Here is a 19,021-nt window from a genome sequence, read left to right on the forward strand (position 1 = left end):
CCAACGGATTATTAAGGTATTACCTGAAGATTTATTTCTCATTCCCTTCTTTGACACAGTCAGCATGGGAACAAACTTTAGATAAATGCCCTCACCATCTCATCATTCTGGGAGCAGTTGGATTTCCCTGAGTGTTGTTTGAAAGGCAAATCTGGCCTTATGAACCCATGCCTGGCTTGTGATGAATCCTTAAATATATGAAAGGCTTTAATACAACTTTTTTTCTAATCTTTTAAGTCCAATAATGCTTTTTTTCATAGTTTTAGTAGTGTCCTGAGCATTTGACAGGCATTTCCTTCATAACTTTTAAAGAGCTGATGAAGAGGTAAAGTAGAGAAGAGAGAGCACGTGTTCAGATATTCCCAGCTCCTCAAAGATGAGAAATTGGCCAGGGGAAGGAAGAAGTGCTCTAAAGAAGCACAAGTACCAACAGCTGTATTGGAAGGAACACCAGATAAATCACTGTTGGAAAACAAGTAAACATGATAGCAGTAGTTCACAAGCAAATTGTCTTGCTATGTGGATATTTCGAGGCTGTTTGCCTGATTCTGTGGCAAGATACCATCTTATAATACCTCTTCATAGAAAACAGTTGATAGGACTTACAAACCCAGATTTTTGTTTTTCCTTATGACTAGTCAGTGCCATTCCATCTTACAAAAAAATCATTGTTATTTACTTTGTCTTGCAAAGCAGGCCTGTACCTCCCAAATCAAACTGCTTACCTAAGATTCAAAAAGGGCACCAGCAACTCATTTAAAACTCATACTGAAGCCAAGTGCAGTTTACTCATGAGCTGACACAAAGCAGCACACTCTCTGACAATAGTGCAGTCACAGTGTGCTAACGGCTTGCCTTAGTCATACAGCACCAATGTGGTTTTCTGTAATTACCACTAAGTCTGCTGTTACAAAACCAGCATCATACAGCTCCATTCTAGCTCCTTGACTGCAATACTTCTCTTTTTATTTCACAAATAATTAAAGTGCAGCAAGTGACAACACAATTAATACTGGTTTACTGACATCCAGCCTATTCATGCTGCACAATCTGAGTCTCCTAAATCTTCCAGCAGTCACCCTGCAACTACTCAGATGACAGATAAATCTTTCTTGGTGCCTTGTGAGAATTCATGTGCATAGAAGCAAATGTGACCACTCATGGGTCACATTTGCCATTACAATTCACTCTTCTTCTTTTGGTGCTATGTTTTAGAAGTTCTGCAGTCCTGAAGATGCAAGCAATGTTCATCATCCCTGAATTGCCAACAAAGAGCATCTGTAATAGCATTACTGCTGTGGTTTTATAGGGATTATTGGTTGGTGTTCCTGCCCCTCCTTCCTATAGCAAAAGACCATCAGGGTCCTTGCTCCCACAGGATGCGGCCATACAGTCAAAGCATTTGAGGACAGCTACACTAGTCTACATTCTTGCAGGCAGGCTAAGGCACTTCCAGCATACTCTGAGGGTTTGAAGAATGGGTGAGTTTGGAATCCTCTCTGAAACCTTGTAGGCAGCAGAGGTCAATATTAGCTTCACTTCTGCTAGTAACTGAAAGGGTTGGGGTTGTTCTCTGCCCCTAAGGTCAGATAGCATGCAACAACATCTATTTGCAGGAATAAACCCTCCCCAGTGGGTGGAATGTTTAATTGTCAAAGATGAGGAAACCTGGTTCATTTTTTCTGCAATGCCAGCCCTGAGAGTCCATGAGGAGATCCCAGTAGAACAGCAGGGCTGGTAGGCTGGCAGAGATTATTTTGATACAGCTTTGCATGAGAGACACAGCTGGGCTGGATTTTGATGTTAGAATTGTTAAACTCCTTGCTTGTGACTCTGCTTCAAGAGCTTGGGAAGCTACAGGGTCAATAAAGAAAGATAAAAATTATTTTGTCATCTTTGACTGCATTTCATGTGAACACAGGATCTCAGTGGACAAATGAAGAGTGTCTACTCTTCTCTGGCTATCATGTGAAAGATGTTTTATCCAGAATTGCTTTAGAAATACCACCTACTCGTTCACAACAGGATAAAACACACTGTAACAAGCTACAACTTTGTAAAAGGTCCAGAAGACCAGAACTATGATGCACCACAGAAAGGCAGGAGAGTGTCTATCGCTGCCAATGTCATAGGTCCCTGCAAGTGAAAGAGATTTATTTATGAGGTGGAATTCCCAGGTATAGAGCGAAAAATGGATATTGCTGTTTGCTGTCAGGGAAGGTAAGAAAATGCTAGCTGTTTCTATTATTCTGATGTTGTGGTTTAAACCCTAACAAGACAGCTCGTTCACTCACTCCCCCCCTTCCTTCCCTCCCCCTACTGCCGGAGGGACAGAGAGGAGAATTGAAAAGAATGCAACTCCCATGGGTTGAGATAAAAACAGTTTAGTAACTAAGGTATAACACAAATCACTACTGCTACCACCAATAATAACAATGATAAAGGAAATAACAAGGGAAGAGAATGCAACATCTCACCACCAGCCGACCGATAACTCGCTCCCCCAGCCCAACCAAGCACTGACCCATACCTCCTGCAACCTTGCAGTCTCCCAGCCCTTCCGGCTAACTCCCAGTTACATCCTGGGCATGAAGTGCTGTGGTATGGAATACCTCTTTGGTCAGTTTGGGTCAGGTGTCCTGTCTCTGCTTCCTCCCAGCTTCCCCTCCTCCCTGGCAGAGCATGAGGCTCACAAAGTCCTTGGCCAAACCAAAACATCATTGTTATCAGCTCTGTTGCCCAGCCGAAAGTCAAAACACAGCACTGCACCAGCTACCAAGAAGGAGAAAAATGACTGCTACTGCTTAACACAGGGCATCTGATAATGCTGCTCCCAAATCTGACAATCAGCTTAACTCTAACAATGTGGACCACTCGGGCATCTGTCAGAGGTAATGTCGTTAGAAACAGGGGTTAGCATATTTAAGCTCACCACGGTGGATAGTGGACCATGTGGTGTTTATGAGCACCCTAGAAACATTGATAGAACTCCACTGGAAAATATTATCTGCAGATCACACAGAGTATTTATTTTCCCTGTCCTACTTCTTAGAACGCTGATTTATCTTATCTACATGCAAATAATATAATGATGTGATGACAACTCTATAAAAGGTTTCAGTGTCTCTTATTTGGCATCTGGAAAATTTCATGTTTCTCTGCTACCTCTAAGCTATTACTTTTCCAGAAATGAGTTAATGCATGATTCCTAAAAGAAGAGAGATACTATTTATTTCTATGTGGACTCATTCTGCAGCTCTTATATTCCAAATAAAACCATCTTGGCTCTCACTCTGAAGCTGTTATACTCTAAATAAAACCCTCTTGGCTCTCACAGTTTTACCTCAAAATCTCTGCAGGACTTGAAACCCAGGTTCGTTAAACATTATTATGATGCAGCATCTGTCTTTAGCAGTCCGCTTCCATTTACCTCAAATGGATTAACTGAATCCATTGTTTTCAGCTAGCATGCAGTGGCCCTCCTTGATTTCTCCACTTAAAATAAAAAGTCATGGAATTCTTGATAGAAATGAGTTTGGGGTCACTGTTTGAAATAAACACATCAATATTTAGTTACAGGGCAATAAAAGTCAAATGGGGAGAAGAAAAGTCCTAGGTGTCACTGTTGAATGGTGAGATGGTGATTTCTATCAAAATACTTGCTTGCCTTTCAGTTCGTAGGGGTCTTATTAATAAAGTTGTTCACCCACAGTTTATTCACTTTTGTTTGTTTCCACCCCTTGAAGATCACCATGTCTGTAAATCACACTTGAGTCTCTCTGCAGGCTGCCTTTGAAGGGCAGCTTTATCTCCGTGCCTGCCTCCAGCCCCGCTCTTTCCCCTGTGGTGGCACAAACAATCCTGTGGTTGGACAGCCAGCTAGCTCAGACTGTTCATTGATAAAATAATGTTGGGTTTTTACCTTTTCTTTCTTTATCATGGGACGTATTTTTGGTCAGAAGAACTTTTGCAAAATGCCCAATAGCAATTCACAGCCAATTTTCTCTTTTGCTATTCATTATCTACATGTCGTCCAAAAACTGAGCTCAGCTCTGTAAATGTTATATGCAAAGATCCCAGGGCCTTAGGCACAGTTCCAAGGCTGCTTCTCACCATCCTGGCTGTTAGCCTCTTCCTCTCCCAAAGCTTACATTCATGACTACCCTAAGTCTGCTTTACTCCAGGATTTTGTCAAAGATGAAATTCAGGCCCACAGCCTCATGCCTCAAGGACTTGTCATGCACTTTACTGTAGGTGTGTTTATGCTGCACAGCACTGCACCATACAAAGACACTTACAAAAGCCTTGAATAAGCTAGCTCTGATCTTGACAGTAATGGTCAGCCTTGTACTTCCCCTGGACTAATTAGTTCCACTACAAAGCAAGATTAATTGCCTCTGGCACAGTACCAGGCTAAAGCAGTTGTAACACTTCTGTGTCCTGAGCTAATTTGCCAGTGTGACACAGTGCTGTCTAGACACAGCAGCCTGGACAGAGCTAGTTCTGATGCATCCACATGATGTAAACACTTAGTCCCTGTTAGCCAAAATATACATTTTCCAATATTTCATTTCCAGTGCAGTAAACTGGTCACACAATAAGAAGGCCAGCTTACTTCTGTATTAGCTCTTTCCAGAAATGCACATCCTTTCCCACCATAGATGTGATGACTCATGTTCCCTTGTGGCTATTTTTCCCAGGTGTAGTTAAAAGACCCCAGAATGAGAGGTCAAATTTGGGAAAAAGCATTATGAAGCCTTCCATTTCCTTTTCTTTTTTTTTTTTTTTCTACTACAGCTTAAACTAAATGCAAAGGAAATGAATGCCTAATTGTGGCTAGAGCTCCACAACAGAAAAATCACTGAAACCATTTGTTCACAGATGGAACTAGTTGAGACTCTTTCTGAATACTGTCTTTGTGAAACAGCAGCTCAAGCACAGTAAGTAAAGAGAAAAGCCACAGAATGGTGTGTCTGCAACATCTAAAATACCTTTCTGACACCCTGAACTGTTGAGTAACATCATGACAGCTGAAGAGTTTTCTTTCCTTCCTGTGGTTCAGGGTCTCCCCAGCTACCATGGCTCCATCCACACAATGAATGGGAGAAGACAGTTCACAGAAGGTTTCCATATACACTGACAACATAGAAAAGTGAAAAATCTGAGCATGGTCAGGATCTGAGCATCTGAGAATGGTCATCAATAATTCCTTCATCCTTTATGCACTTCAAACTTGGCTTCTTTCCACAGCCTCCACCAGCCAGCCCTGAGATATATATTGATATATACGGTTCTGTGTAATACGCCCATAATTTGGGTCAGAGGCCCAAACTGAGGTCAATCTGCTATGTTCACAAGAAGGTTTATAGGCTTGCACTGCCAGTGGTGGCTTTCAGGCTAACCTTCTGCATCCCTTGGTGGCCAACCCTGGAGTTCAGCTCTTATGCTCAACTCCAGAAAGTATGGGAACAACTCCTCAACAGCACAGGAATGATCTTCCTCTTATTTCTGTATTAGGCATCACAGCTACCCATTTCAGTTTTGTGTTTATTACTTCTGGAATGAGTTTACTTCTCACTTTAGGCAACAGTGTTAAAATCTAGGCAATCTGAGAATACCTGGATGGGGAGTAAACAAAATTCTTCCTCAACATAATTTCTGTGGGAAAAGTGGTCTTTTCAGTTTTAAACAAACAGTTTTATTGAAATTTACTCACCTGTAATTTTCATGACTGATCACTCTCAATATACTTTGAACTTCTGTCAAGTAATCAAATATTTGTGTACTTACTTAACAGACACCAGATTAATCTCTCATTTCTAAGACAGCATTTGAAAATGTGATAGTGGTTTGTGTCATACATCTTGAACTCCTCTCAGGTCGCAAGTGCTGGAACCATGACATTCAAAGGAAGTTTTTCTGTTGAAATATGTTAATACTTTACCGTATGTAGCCGCTTGTGATTAATTACTTTGGCATTCACTGTGAGAACATTAACCAAGATGAACCCATTTGGTGTTAATGTCAGTGTAACATATAGCTCCCTGGATAACCCCTTGGAGTTTAACATTCATTTAGAAAACACTTTCAAAAGAGTTTTATCCTATGACTTGATGTTTTAAAATTAGCAGGCAAGCCCTTTTGAATCATGTTTTTCAGTTCTGCCTAAATGCTGTGTTCACTGACTAACCTGCTTTTCAGGACTGTTCTCCCTGTTCTCTCTGTTCGTGAGAGAAAGCTGAATGGCAATCCTACAACAAGCTCTAAAATCACATGTATAGAAGGGAGTAATGTAGTTTCTATTAAATGGTCATTGAACTATTACATACATCACTTGTTCATGCATCCAAAGGGTTTTCTTACAAATTATTTATGCCTTTGCTTATATTACTGTCTTCTAAGATGGATCATATATACCCAAGCAACAAACAGATGTTTATTCCGTTCTTGAATACTATCTGGTCAGTGTGTCAGCCCTTTGGTCAAGTGAAACAGTACTATGTTTTATTTAATCTATAATTTGTAATGCACTCCTGCAAATGGTGGAAAAATAACTCTCCATGCTCTCCCTTCCTGGTACACACTGCTAGCACATATTCTAGTGCACTGTGTGTGGTGCATGGTCCAGCCTGTGGACTAGACACACACAAAAGGTACACACACAAATTGCTCTGTCCGTATGTACCAGGAGTACTGTGAGGAGAGACTGTAGTATTTCATCTGTGATAGCCAGGTAGTGAAGGAACAAAATTTCATATCATACTTAGATTAGGTGAAACCTTTTTGGACTCTGATAGTAACACAACCATTCAGGGATAATTGTCTGTTTAGAAAGATGCTTTGTGACTGAGCAGTTAGCTAGGTTTTAATCCATTCAAGGTATTCTATTCCCCATCAAATGTCAGGTTGTGCTAGGTCAACTACCTAATTTCATTTTAAAAAAGTGAAGTTAATATGACAAGATTTATTTTCCATAAGCCATGCTGGCTGATATTAATTATATTGCCATCCATTAACTCTCCTCAATCAGTTGTTGCATTATTTAGTTGGAGATCAACATCAGAACAGATCATCCCATTTGTCCTTTAAAAGTGACGTAACTGTTTTCTTCCTTGCAGTTTTCAAAGATATCCACTGAGTTCCAACATTCCTTGAAAACTGACTTTCCCAGCCTAGAAAGCTTGATCGGCATTTTAGAGGATTTCAATTTAACTATGCATACATATTAAAAAAAACTCTTCAGAATATTGTAGTTTTACTATGTGTTGAACATTTTAATGTGTTACTGTTGAAAAGGAATTTACTTCATCATCACTATCTGGGACATTAAAGTCATCACCTTTGCCCCTCATACATACAGAGGAGAAATATTTGCTGAACACTCCTGTCCTTTCTGCATGATTATTGATTGCTTTTGTAATTTTCTCCTATTACTAGACCTGTACTGTCTCCCAGGGACAATTAGTTCAGCTGCACAAAGAACTGCAATCCTAGAGGTTTTTCTTTTTCAAATATATTAGAAAGATCAAGAAAAAAACCTCCTAACAACATACCAAGTGCCCAAGATCTCCTTTAACTGGTTTAATTTTGAGAGTTAGATATGTCTCCATGCATTCCTTGGTTTCTCCTATTAATTTTCTAGCTTCTAAATGATAATATTACTATAAATTTTGCCTTTGGTTCCACATGCTATATATATTTTTATAGTTGTTTTTCACTATTTCTCTAAAATAGGGTTTTGTATTTGTTTCTGTTTTCAACCAATGTAACACTACCTCTGGATACTTGTAGATCATGGATAGACTTTTTTGACCATTAAATGAAATAGTTTTCAGTTTTTCCTGACAAATTTCCTTTCTTATTGCTGTTTACTTACAGTACTTATACCAGCTGATTAAGCTTAAAACCATTTTTAGCTTTCTGAGCCCCATTCTTAAAGAACCAAACATATATTTTGCTGAATGACACTTTATTCTGTTTGTGATATAATAAATGTAATCACTAATTTAATGAGATCTCTAATGAATTCCTTTTTCTCTGTCATAACAAAGTCCAAAAGGTTGAATACAACTTCTAAAGCTGGAAGTTTCCATCTAGAATCTTTAAGAAACCCAGGCAAAGTTTTAGTACTGTCAATGTGAAACCCTCAGCCATATATCACATGCTAATTGTCCAAAATAACATTTTCTTTTTGCTTAAGTAGTGCTTGACAAGTGGATCAACACAAGACAGAATAATGTATCTGTCACGGAACTCTTAGGAAACAGCTACCCAACAAACAACTTAGAAGCTTAACTAGAGAAAAGTGAGGCACAATAAGGATGTGTCTGTACCTGCAGAGGATGGCAAAGTCACTGTTATGCATGAAGAGAAATCCTACTTCCTTTTAGTATTTTAAAATAAATTTCCTTTGAAGGATGAAGTTTCATTTCATCTAAGACCTAATTTTGCCAGTTTCTCTTGAACAGTAATAGAGATTCCAAGTATGGAATTAAGCAAATAGTGTAAATACGTTATGTTTTCACAAATCTTTTGCATTTATTTTCCTCCAACTTCAAGCAGAATTTTAAAAACAAATGTTAAAATATTCAAAAGGAAACATGCAGCCAGAAGATGTGTCATTCTGTTGCCTGGGACACATGAAAAATACAACTGAATCAATGACTACAATATCATGAATAGGACAATTTCCAAACAGAACACTGGAAAAGAAATCCAAGAACACAAATTAGTTATAATGTAAACTCAGCAATAATTTTCAGCACTAAGACATCCAATAATTTAGTGCACTACCAAAAGATCAAATAAAGGAAAAAATCCCACTACTCTTCCAGATTCATTAGTTCTCAGCTATAACCATAAAGAAAAAAGGAGAAAACTGGAAAGGCAAACATATACTATCTTCTTTCATTTTCTAAAGAATGCTTCAATGTAAGCCCATATATGAAGATTATAATTGAATCTACAGACAAAAAGATAAAAAGATCCCAAAAGTAATATTCTTTATCTTGGAGGTTATCTCAAGAAAAACAGTTGCCTTCTTGTTACATACAATGTAACTTCATCTGTGCGATTAGTTCGCAATAGCATACAAATCCAAATTCATAAAAACACAGAATGTCTTGGGTTGGAAGGGACCATAAAAATCATCTACTTCTAACCCACCCACCAAGGGCAGGAACACCTGCTGCTAGACAAGATTGCTCAAATAAATGAGGATAACCCTTTTCACCTGTTGTCACCAATCACCTTATTTAATATGTGCCTTTGGTTAGCTCCTAGAAGGATTTGTTCCTTGATCTTGGACACAGAGGTGAGATTGATCAACCTGTAGTTCCTTTGGTCTTTTGTTTTTCCTACTTAAAAGTGGAGTTATATTTCCCCTTTTCCAGTTAGTGGGAGCTTCATTGGTGTGCCATAAGTTCTTGAGTATGATGGATAGTGGTTTAGCTATTTCATTTGCTAGTTCCCTCAGGACCTTCAGATGCATCTCATCAGGTCCCATGGACTTGTGTGCCTGCAGGTTCCTTAGATGGCTTCAAACCCAATTTTTAACTACTGCAGGTGGTTTTTTATTCCCCCAGTCCCTGACTTTGCGTTCTGTGACTTGGGTGGTGAGGCAGGAACACTCATTGGTGAAGACTGAGGCAAAAAAGTCATTGATCACCTGAACCTTCTCCATATCCTGGATCACCAGGTCTCCCAGTTTCTTCTGGAGAGGGCTCTCATTTTCTTTGGCTTTCCTTTTATCACTTATGTACCTATAGAAGCTTTTCTTGTTGCCCTTAATATCCCTGGCCAGATTTAATTTTATTAGGGCTTTAGATTTCCTGACCTGATCCCTGGCTGCTGGGACAATTTATCTGTATTCCTCCCAGGCTACCTGTCCTTGCTTCCACCCCTCTGAAGGCTTCCTTCTTGCGTCTGAGTTTGTCCGGGAGCAACTTATTCACGCATACAGGTCTCCTGGCACTTTTGCCTGACTTCCTCTTTGTCAAGATGCATCATTCCTAAGCTTGGGAAAGGTGATCCTTGATTATTAACCAGCTTTCTTGGGTTTCTCTTCTATCCAGAGCTCTACCCCATGGTACTTGGTGTTCAGAAGAGTGGACTTGAACCTCGTCAGGGATCTGCTTGGTAGAGTACCAGTGAGCTTGCTGTGCACCCTTCTCACTGCCCTAAGGATCTTGAGGTCCACAACTTCATGGTCACTGCAGCCAAGGATACCCTTGAACTTCACAATCTCCACCAGCTCCTACTTGTGTTGAGAACAAGGTCCAGCATAACACTTCTTCTTGTTAGCTCCTCTAACACTTGGAGAGGAAATTATTATCGGTGCATTCCAGGAACCTGATGGATTGCATATGTCCTGCTGTGTTGTCTCCCCAACAGGTACTGGGGTACTGGACATATGGGTTGAAGCCCCGATGAGGACCAGGGTTTATGAACTTGAGGCTGTTCTTTTCTGTCTACAGAGGGTGTCACCTGCTCAGTCTTTCTGTTTGGGTGGCCTGTAGCAGACCCCCACTGCAACATCACCTGTCCCTGCCCTCATTTTAATCCTGACCCATAAACTCTGAGCTCCTCATCATCCCCAGGAGCTACATGCACTCCAGTTGGCCATTGACATAGACAGCAACATCTCCTCCTCATCTCCCTTGCCTGTGTTCTTCCATTCCAACACTCCAGCCCTAGGAGCCATCCCACTACAGTAAATTTAACTAGATTACTGTTGGGTAGAACAAATTTTTCAGATGTGTTGTCATTCAGAAATGATGTTCCATATGAAGACTGTAACTAGTGTAATGATCCCAACAGAGAAACGGGAGGCTTACCTGGGAGGACTTAAGAAGTCTTTCCCTTGAAGCTTCATTCTTTCACCCTTCTTCACCTCAGATATTCTCTAAGAACCACAACAGATACCAACAATTAACAAAGCACATGTGCCATGGGGCCTCCCTTTTCTCATGGCAAAAGTACAATGCATATGCAGCAAACTTAATACTACACAGATGAAGAAAGTCCACACTGCATGCACCCATGTCAGAGGTGAAAGTAAAGGGAGAGAGATTAAGTAAAGAGGTACCCAAGGTTATAATCTGAAAGAAGGAATGACTCCAACAGCTCTCAAAAATGCTTATCTATTATTTTAGTTAACTATTATGTATAACATTATTTTAATGAAAGGAAGTCACTATTACAACTTTGCTACAACAAAGCTGGTGCTCTCTGTGTCGAAATATACTGCTGCGTACCTCGGGACCCTGGACCATGCATGAACAAAGCAATAGGATGTTGCCACAGCACCCACAACATCATAAGTAATAATGTTGGAAGACTATAGGAGACACTCAGACCTTTTCGAAATTGGTTCAGCAGTAGGTAGATTGTGTGAATGCTGGATCCACAGATACTGCAGGAATTGTAACAGTTGTATCAACTTTACAAAAAAGGCATCATATCAATCATATGAAACAGAAATATGCCAGAATTTAAAGTCTTTCTGAGACTATTTGAATGTGAAGATGACACTTTTCCACCTTGGAAAACTGCCTTTTGCTTTGTGAAAGCTAGAAATCATTTGCATCTTCTATAACCTGTGATGTGACTGTTTTTTCATTTTTTGATGCAGCAGTAAATGTTTTTGTACAGCTCTGCACATGGCTGTGTTTGTAAGCAGCATGGGATGGGATGACTGTTAAAGTGGATGAATTCGTGGCTAAGGATTTGGAGAACATCTATGAAAAACATATGTAGGCTGCATTCCAGGGTGAGAAAAGCCACAAGACCTGATCTCATATTTGTATAAAAATAAAACTGCCTTTCTCACTGCATGCTGTCAGAAATGCTGAGACAATCTACAGGGATGAATAACTTGATAAGCCATGACTGGCGGTCGGTGGAAAGTGTTTGCCTGTTGAGTTTCTAAGAGGTGTTTTACCTCAGAGTCTTGATCACAGGTATTACTCTGGGAAGCTTACACTATATCAGTGAACAAATATATCCTTTTGTTCTTTGCCTCATGGGACCTATAGTCACAATTAGATACTGACCTTATTTCTTTTTTGTTTTCCTTTTGCTTCTCCACTTATCTACAATACTGTAGTCCATTTCAGATGGCAGAGCAAAACACAGTGTCTTGTGTGATGTGGCCACAGGAAGGTATTTTATTCCGTGTTGCCTTCCAGGTTCCTGTGCTCCATGTTCATTTGAACCAAACTTCTGCAGGAAGAACTGACTCCAGAACTGACTTTTTATGCATCCCATTATGCAATAGAATCCATATTAAAAAAAAAAACCCAAACCCAAAAAACCAAAACCCAAAACCTAACCAACCTGACTCATTAAATATGAAGATTTTTCAAGACTGAATTTTAGTGTCTGTGGTCTGATACATGTCTCTTGACTAAAGTGAAAATGACCCATTAAGTATTCAGGTAACTGTAAACAAAAGATATAACTCTGGTCTAGACTTTTAAAAATGTGTAGAATTTTTGTAGAAATTGTAGAATTGTAGAAAATAGGAACTAAGCAATTTTTGAGCAAAAACGTTTTGCAAGACATAACTGATTCTGAATTTTTTTTCTTAAACTTTAATTAGAAGCTTGACAGACTATATTTTAACAGAATATTGATTTTTTTTTTTTTACCTTTTGCAGAGTTGCATATAGAATTATTTCTACATAGTCTACCTTGTTGAATGAAATGTTTTTGTAATATCAGATAACAGAAAACCAAACACCACAGGAAAGGAGAGAGAGAGAAAAGATGAAAGGAAAGAGAAAGATACAGTGGATAAAGTAGAAAAAAAGACGATGCAAAAAAGGTAATTGGGAAGGGAATGTTGCAGACACAAGGAAGGTATGAAGGTAGAGATAAATTAATCGAGGAATGAGAAGATACGGGATTGTAGCAGTGAGGTATGTGACTTTGTAGCATGCCTAGGAAAGTGAAAAACAAGTGTAAACCAGACAGATTACAGCTAATTTAGTGTTCCTCCCTGTGGTGTAATCATGCCTCCTGACTACATTGTGGGTATTCTAAAGAGGGGAAGTATTAAGACCCTTGGTCATTCATGGAGTGCAAAGGTGGGGTCTTTGTCCCTTAAGTGCATAGAATGCTTTCCTTTCTGGAAAGAAAGAAGAAGGGAAAAGTACACAACCTGATAAAGTTTAACAGGTTTTTACTCTCAGGGTTGTGTTTTCCTTCTTTTCTAAAGGCCGTACTTAATACTGTGCACTTCTTACATTGCTGTTAAACAATGTTAAAGTTAAGGGATTACTGATTGTATTTATTCAACTAATTGTTTAGTTCTACTGTATTGCAAAAATATGTGTAATTTGAGCCCTATCTGACATCTATTCAAACAAAAAAGAGAGGGAAATCCTGGGGTGATTAGAGTATCGACTTAAAGCAATAGTTTTGAATGCAGTCAATACTGACCTTTTCCATCTGAAGAACCTGAAGAGGAAAAGAATATCTGTTTTTTCAGTTGTAGTTTAACTACTCAATACACACTGTATCTTCTTATTTGCATGAGCAATTTTAGTGACAAAAAAGGGACCAGTGTTTTTTTGTCCTTGCAGCATTTAGAAGCTATAAGATTAAATTTCATGACCACTCATTTTTCATGCCCCACTGTTTGGTCCTTGTAGTGTAGTTTGTACACCCTTGATGTACAGAAACATATTCTATGGTGATTATAAATCATCCTATTGCAAAAACCTGTGTTAAATTAGATTGTGCCTCACAACAGCAAGTTTGGTACCTGAAAATACATTTAACAGGAACATTTTGCCTCCCAAAGAGCTTTTTCAATTTAGGCTACTGAGATTTGCCAAGCGACTTCGATGCCCTTATTTGCTTCCTTCCTGTCAGGCATGCTTAAGCATAGAATCATAGAATAGTTAGGGTTGGAAAGGACCTGAAGATCATCTAGTTCCAACCCCCCTGCCATGGGCAGGGACACCTCACACTAAACCATGTCACCCAAGGCTCTGTCCAACCTGGCCTTGAACACTGCCAGGGATGGAGCATTCACAACTCCCCTGGGCAACCCATTCCAGTGCCTCACCACCCTTACAGTAAAGAACTTCCTCCTTATATCCAATCTAACCTTCCCCTGTTTAAGTTCGAATCCATTACCCCTTGTCATATCACTACAGTCCCTAATGAAGAGTCCCTCCCCAGCATCCCTATACCCCCCTTCAGATACTGGAAGGCTGCTATGAGGTCTCCATGCAGCCTTCTCTTCTCCAGGCTGAACAGCCCCAGCTTTCTCAGCCTATCTTCATATGGGAGGTGCTCCAGTCCCCCTGATCATCCTCGTGACCCTCCTCTTTACTAGTTAGGGTTGCAAAGGACCTTAAGACATCAAGTTCCAACCCCCCTGCCATGAACTCAGACACCTCTCACTAAACCATGTCACCCAAGGCTCCGTCCAGCCCAGCCTTGAACACAGCCAGGGATGGAACATTCACAACTTCCCTGTAGAACCCATTCCACTGCCATCAAAGTTTAGGGACAGCTGTTACAACAGACAGTTATCACAAGGTACAGAGATGCCAGCTAGATAAAAATACTTCTTTGTTGGCTACTTTTGACCCATTCATGACCACTCAGAATTTTCTGAACTGTGATAAGGCATCCTAGCAGGCTGAAGAAGCCATGCTGATGTATTTAGAAGATTATAATACATGGCATGCTGCTCTCCAAATTCATGTTTAACTGTGAAAATAACTGCAGTAACAGTTCAAAGAGAATCCAGTGATTGATTGATCTGACATGGAAAGAACTAGCTTTTATTTCTACCTCAAGGGTTTTGGGTAATGGATCAAGTTTTTCAGATGTATAAAATATTCATTTTTCCAGTTTTGCATTTGCTTTTAAAAATAATTTTTATTATGACGATTCTGTTTGGAAATTTAAATTTTACATTTCAAAGACACTTTGGTTTGTGCTGTCTCACTCTAAACACTTCTGTAGATAAAGGTGCAATCTGCTGACCTTAAACACATGAAAAAAACGTATCCTAAAAACATTCTCATATAACAACAAGTTAAAAATGAGCATTTTCAGAATTACATGTCATAGCTACAGCTATCATTTTCGTTGTTAGTCTGCATGCAGTATCACCTTGAATATATTTACTTAATTATAATGCCGTCAGCAGAATATCAGGATTTCAATACAGGTTTATCTACTGGGCTACATTTAATGCTTTCTGAATGTTTGAGGTGCATCAGATCATGGAACCACTGTTTTTTATTCCCAGAGCAAAGCAGAGAGTTAAATACATTCAGGGAAAGGAAAGGGGAAGAAAGAAATAAAGGATGAAAGAGAAAGACAAAAAGACAAAGAAAGAAAGAATGATCTGCTGGCTAGAACCAGGGGACTTTCTAAATAAAGAGTTAATGAAAAAATGTGTAACTCAGTGAAAATGGCAAAGCTAAATCAGTGTGCACAGTACAGGTAAAAAGAAGCAATGTTGTCTGTTTCCATCAGCAACATTCATAGTATCCAAAACCTACAGTTTTTGAAGACAAGAGTCAAACAGGTCTGGCCCTTCTGTAATATGGAATAGTAGGACAGATAAACTATCCAGCATTCCAGTATTCATGTGTCTTGGGTGAAAGGTGCTGATAATAACTGCACCTCTGAGCTAGGTCAGTGACTTTTAATGGTCTAAAGGCTAATTCACTCCTTTGCATTAAAGGCATGGATTTATCCTGTCTCAGCACTTGTAAAAGGACACTGCATCTTCCTGTGATGTTCAGATACAGTAACTTTTAAAGAAGTGTTCATTTGCAAAACTACTGCTCATGACTACTGCAAGAGTAATATGCCAGCAATACATTTTTCTATTTCTGTTTCCTGTAATACCTATTTTACTATATTAAAACTGGCCTGAGATGAGGGAGAGAGAGACTGCAGACCACAGTACAGAGTGCATAACATAGCCTTTGTGCAGACCTGGCACTACCTCTTAACTGCTAATGATATTGGTATTACTGAATAAAATCAACATCTCTGAAAAAAATACAGGTTTTTGAGGACACTATCTAAATCAAATCAAACACTCAAGTAGGAATACCTGATCATGGATATTACACACTAATATAGAAGCAATCATAGGAAGCTGCTTACATGAAGGAAGAGAACACTGAATGTTGAGGCAGAATATTTCATTATTCACCAAAAAAAAGAAAGATGTTTTTTTCAAGACACATAGGAATAACAATAACAGCAACAGTGTTAGCCTTTCTTTTTTTATTTCTTATGTTTCAAAGTAGTATTGACAGCTAAAAAATAATTTCAAAATTTACACAGATCTTTCAAAAGGAAGAAACAGGAAAAAAAAAGCAAGCTAGACTCAGCGATAATCCTCACTAAGAATACACTTTACAAGCACAAAAGGGCAGACAAGTAAGCTCGTTTTAATTATTTGTTTATGTACTAAAGTAAGAAGCCAGGTGATTAGCAAGATTTGCAAATGCAAAGTGAGAAATGAGTAATAAAAGAGAGATCGCTGTTGACTGAAGCTGGCTTGAAGGTTATGCAATAAGAATTCAAAATTTAATTTCTATTCCTTGTTCACAAAGCAGAATGGTAGAAATTTGGATGGATTTTTTTTTTTCTTTTCTCTCATAATGTTTCTGTTCCAGTCCTGGATGGTTCAGGATAACAAGTCCTCAAAATTTTGAGAATTAATATTTTAATCAATGAAACAGAATAGGCCTAAAAGGCATCTGTTACTGACTTCTGACCCCTCAACAGAGGTAAATGACCATGTGTAATGTTTAAGAAAAAAAAACTTTGTTTCACGAACAGCAACCTACAGGGCATCTGTTGTGATTACAAGCCACACTTAAACAGTAATTTTCTAATATAGAATGTTCTGTAGGCTGTAAGAGGTAACCGATTAGAAAATATTATTTCTGTGAGGAAAAGAATTAATCACTCACCTAAACAGCAGTTGTCTAAGTGCCAGTCATAATGATCGTGCAGTTACATTTATTTTATGCAAATAAGTTTTAGTGCCCTTCCACTTAGAAAAGAGTCAATACAAAATACAGCTACTAGTCACTGGCTGAGAAATCAAAGGTGTTCCGAAGGTCCTCTGGGAAGTGGCCAGTGTCACTGCGAGGCTTCTCTCTGTCACTTGTGAAAGGTCACAGCAAAAGCATCTCTTCAGGAAGAAAAGCATGAAGGACTTGGGAATTACAATGCTCAGCCTAATCTTAGCCTCTGGGAATTCTATAGAGCAAATCCTCCTGGAAAACATATCCAGACATATGAAGAAGAAGACTTGGAACAAGCAGGTAATTTGGAACAGCCAACATTGGTTTACTTTGGAAAATTCATGCCTAGCCTGATTCATGCCTAAACCTGATTACATTGAGTTGGCTGGCTTTGTGGATAAGGGAGTGTTGTAGGTGTTGCTGTCTTTGATTTTAGTAAAGCTTTCAACACTAACTATTCTTATAATCAAATTGGAGAAACATAGACTGGATGGATGAACTGCAGAAGGCAAGCAAAAATAACTGGTTGCCAGACTCAAAGGGTTGTGATTAACAGTATCAACTCCAGCTGGCAGCCAGTTACTAACAGCATTTTTCAAAGGCTGGTATTGTTTAACGTCTTCATGAACAAGTTGGAGGGTGTGACAGCATGCATCCTCAGCAAGCTTGCAAGCTTCCCTAAATCTGGGGTGTATGATGGAGGGAAGAGCTGTTATTCAAAGCAGCTTTGACAGATTGGAGAAATGGACTGCTAGAAGTTCAGCAAAACCTTTCACTAGGGGTGGAATAACTTCATACAACAGGACAGGTCAGGGGCAGAATGGCTAGAAAGTCTGGGAGACCTAATTTGCAACAGGCTGGATACGAATCAGGAGCGTGTCCTTGCAGTGGTAAAGGTAACTACATATCAACATGAACTAGTGGCAGTATAGCTGTCACATCGAAGTAAATGATTATCTCCCTCTGTTCAGCACCCATGAGACCTCCTCTGGAGTACTGTAGCCATCTTGGGGTACCCTGGCAGGAAAGATACTGATACATTAAAGCAAGTCCAATGGAGGGCCACCAAGGTGGTAAGTGGCTGTAGGCAGTCTGTGGGAAAGCAGTTCCATCCTGTTCTGGATTTTATTGCCCTTCTCCAGATCATTGCTCCACAGTCTTTCCTCAATGACATGCACCATGCACCTCTTTTATTATCTAACCAAAATAATTTGGGACCTCTTTCCAACCCATCAGGGCAAGGTACTCTGATGGGCCAAGCCCCATTCAGCCACAGTAGTGTGGAATATTTAAGTTATCATTACAAAGAGCCCTCAGAGAAGTGCAGTTATGGAGTGTTTATGGTGTATGCTCCCCTGATGCCTGCCCTTTCTTTGTCTTTCTAACTATATCCAAGGCTGTAGGAAAGTCTTAAGACCTCTTGCTCTTCATCTGCCTGGCCTTACTGAAGCTAGTTGTTCACAGCCACTGCAGAAGCAAGCTTTGCAGAGGGTTTTTTCCAGCAACAGCTTTTTCCAGCCCTTCATACGTTTACATCTGAGGTCAAAGTACCACTTAGCAGAGCCTACCAGCTCTGTGAATACTTCTGATCATTTTGATCCTCTTGATCCTCATCTATTCTTGGTTTCTGGAACACGTTTACACCCTATCGTAAGGGAATGTTGTATTTTATTTGCATTTTTTCTCCAAAATGTGTCTCTTTTAGTCCATCATTTCTGAAAAGTCTGATAAGAAGAGGGATCAAAAGCAGAGGAGGAGGGAAGGCAATGAGAAGTAGCTGTGCAGATATACCTACCAAAGAAGAACTTCATACTCTGGGTTTAGGGCTTCCTGAGGGGAAGATTATGTGCTTCTATCTATTTCTACCTTACTATCAAACAATAAGAGATTTAATTTCTACTGATGTGACCTATCCTTAAAACCTGGGAATTAGATCATTCTAGCAGTGTCCATAAGCCCAGAATACAACAAGATGTTCCTTTAAGCTGTGCAGGGCAGTT

The sequence above is a fragment of the Pezoporus wallicus genome, unplaced genomic scaffold, assembly GCF_028554395.1.
Source record: "Pezoporus wallicus isolate ANWC-B61680 ecotype Strahan unplaced genomic scaffold, APGP_CSIRO_Pwel_v1 contig_227, whole genome shotgun sequence".
NCBI lineage: Eukaryota > Metazoa > Chordata > Aves > Psittaciformes > Psittacidae > Pezoporus > Pezoporus wallicus.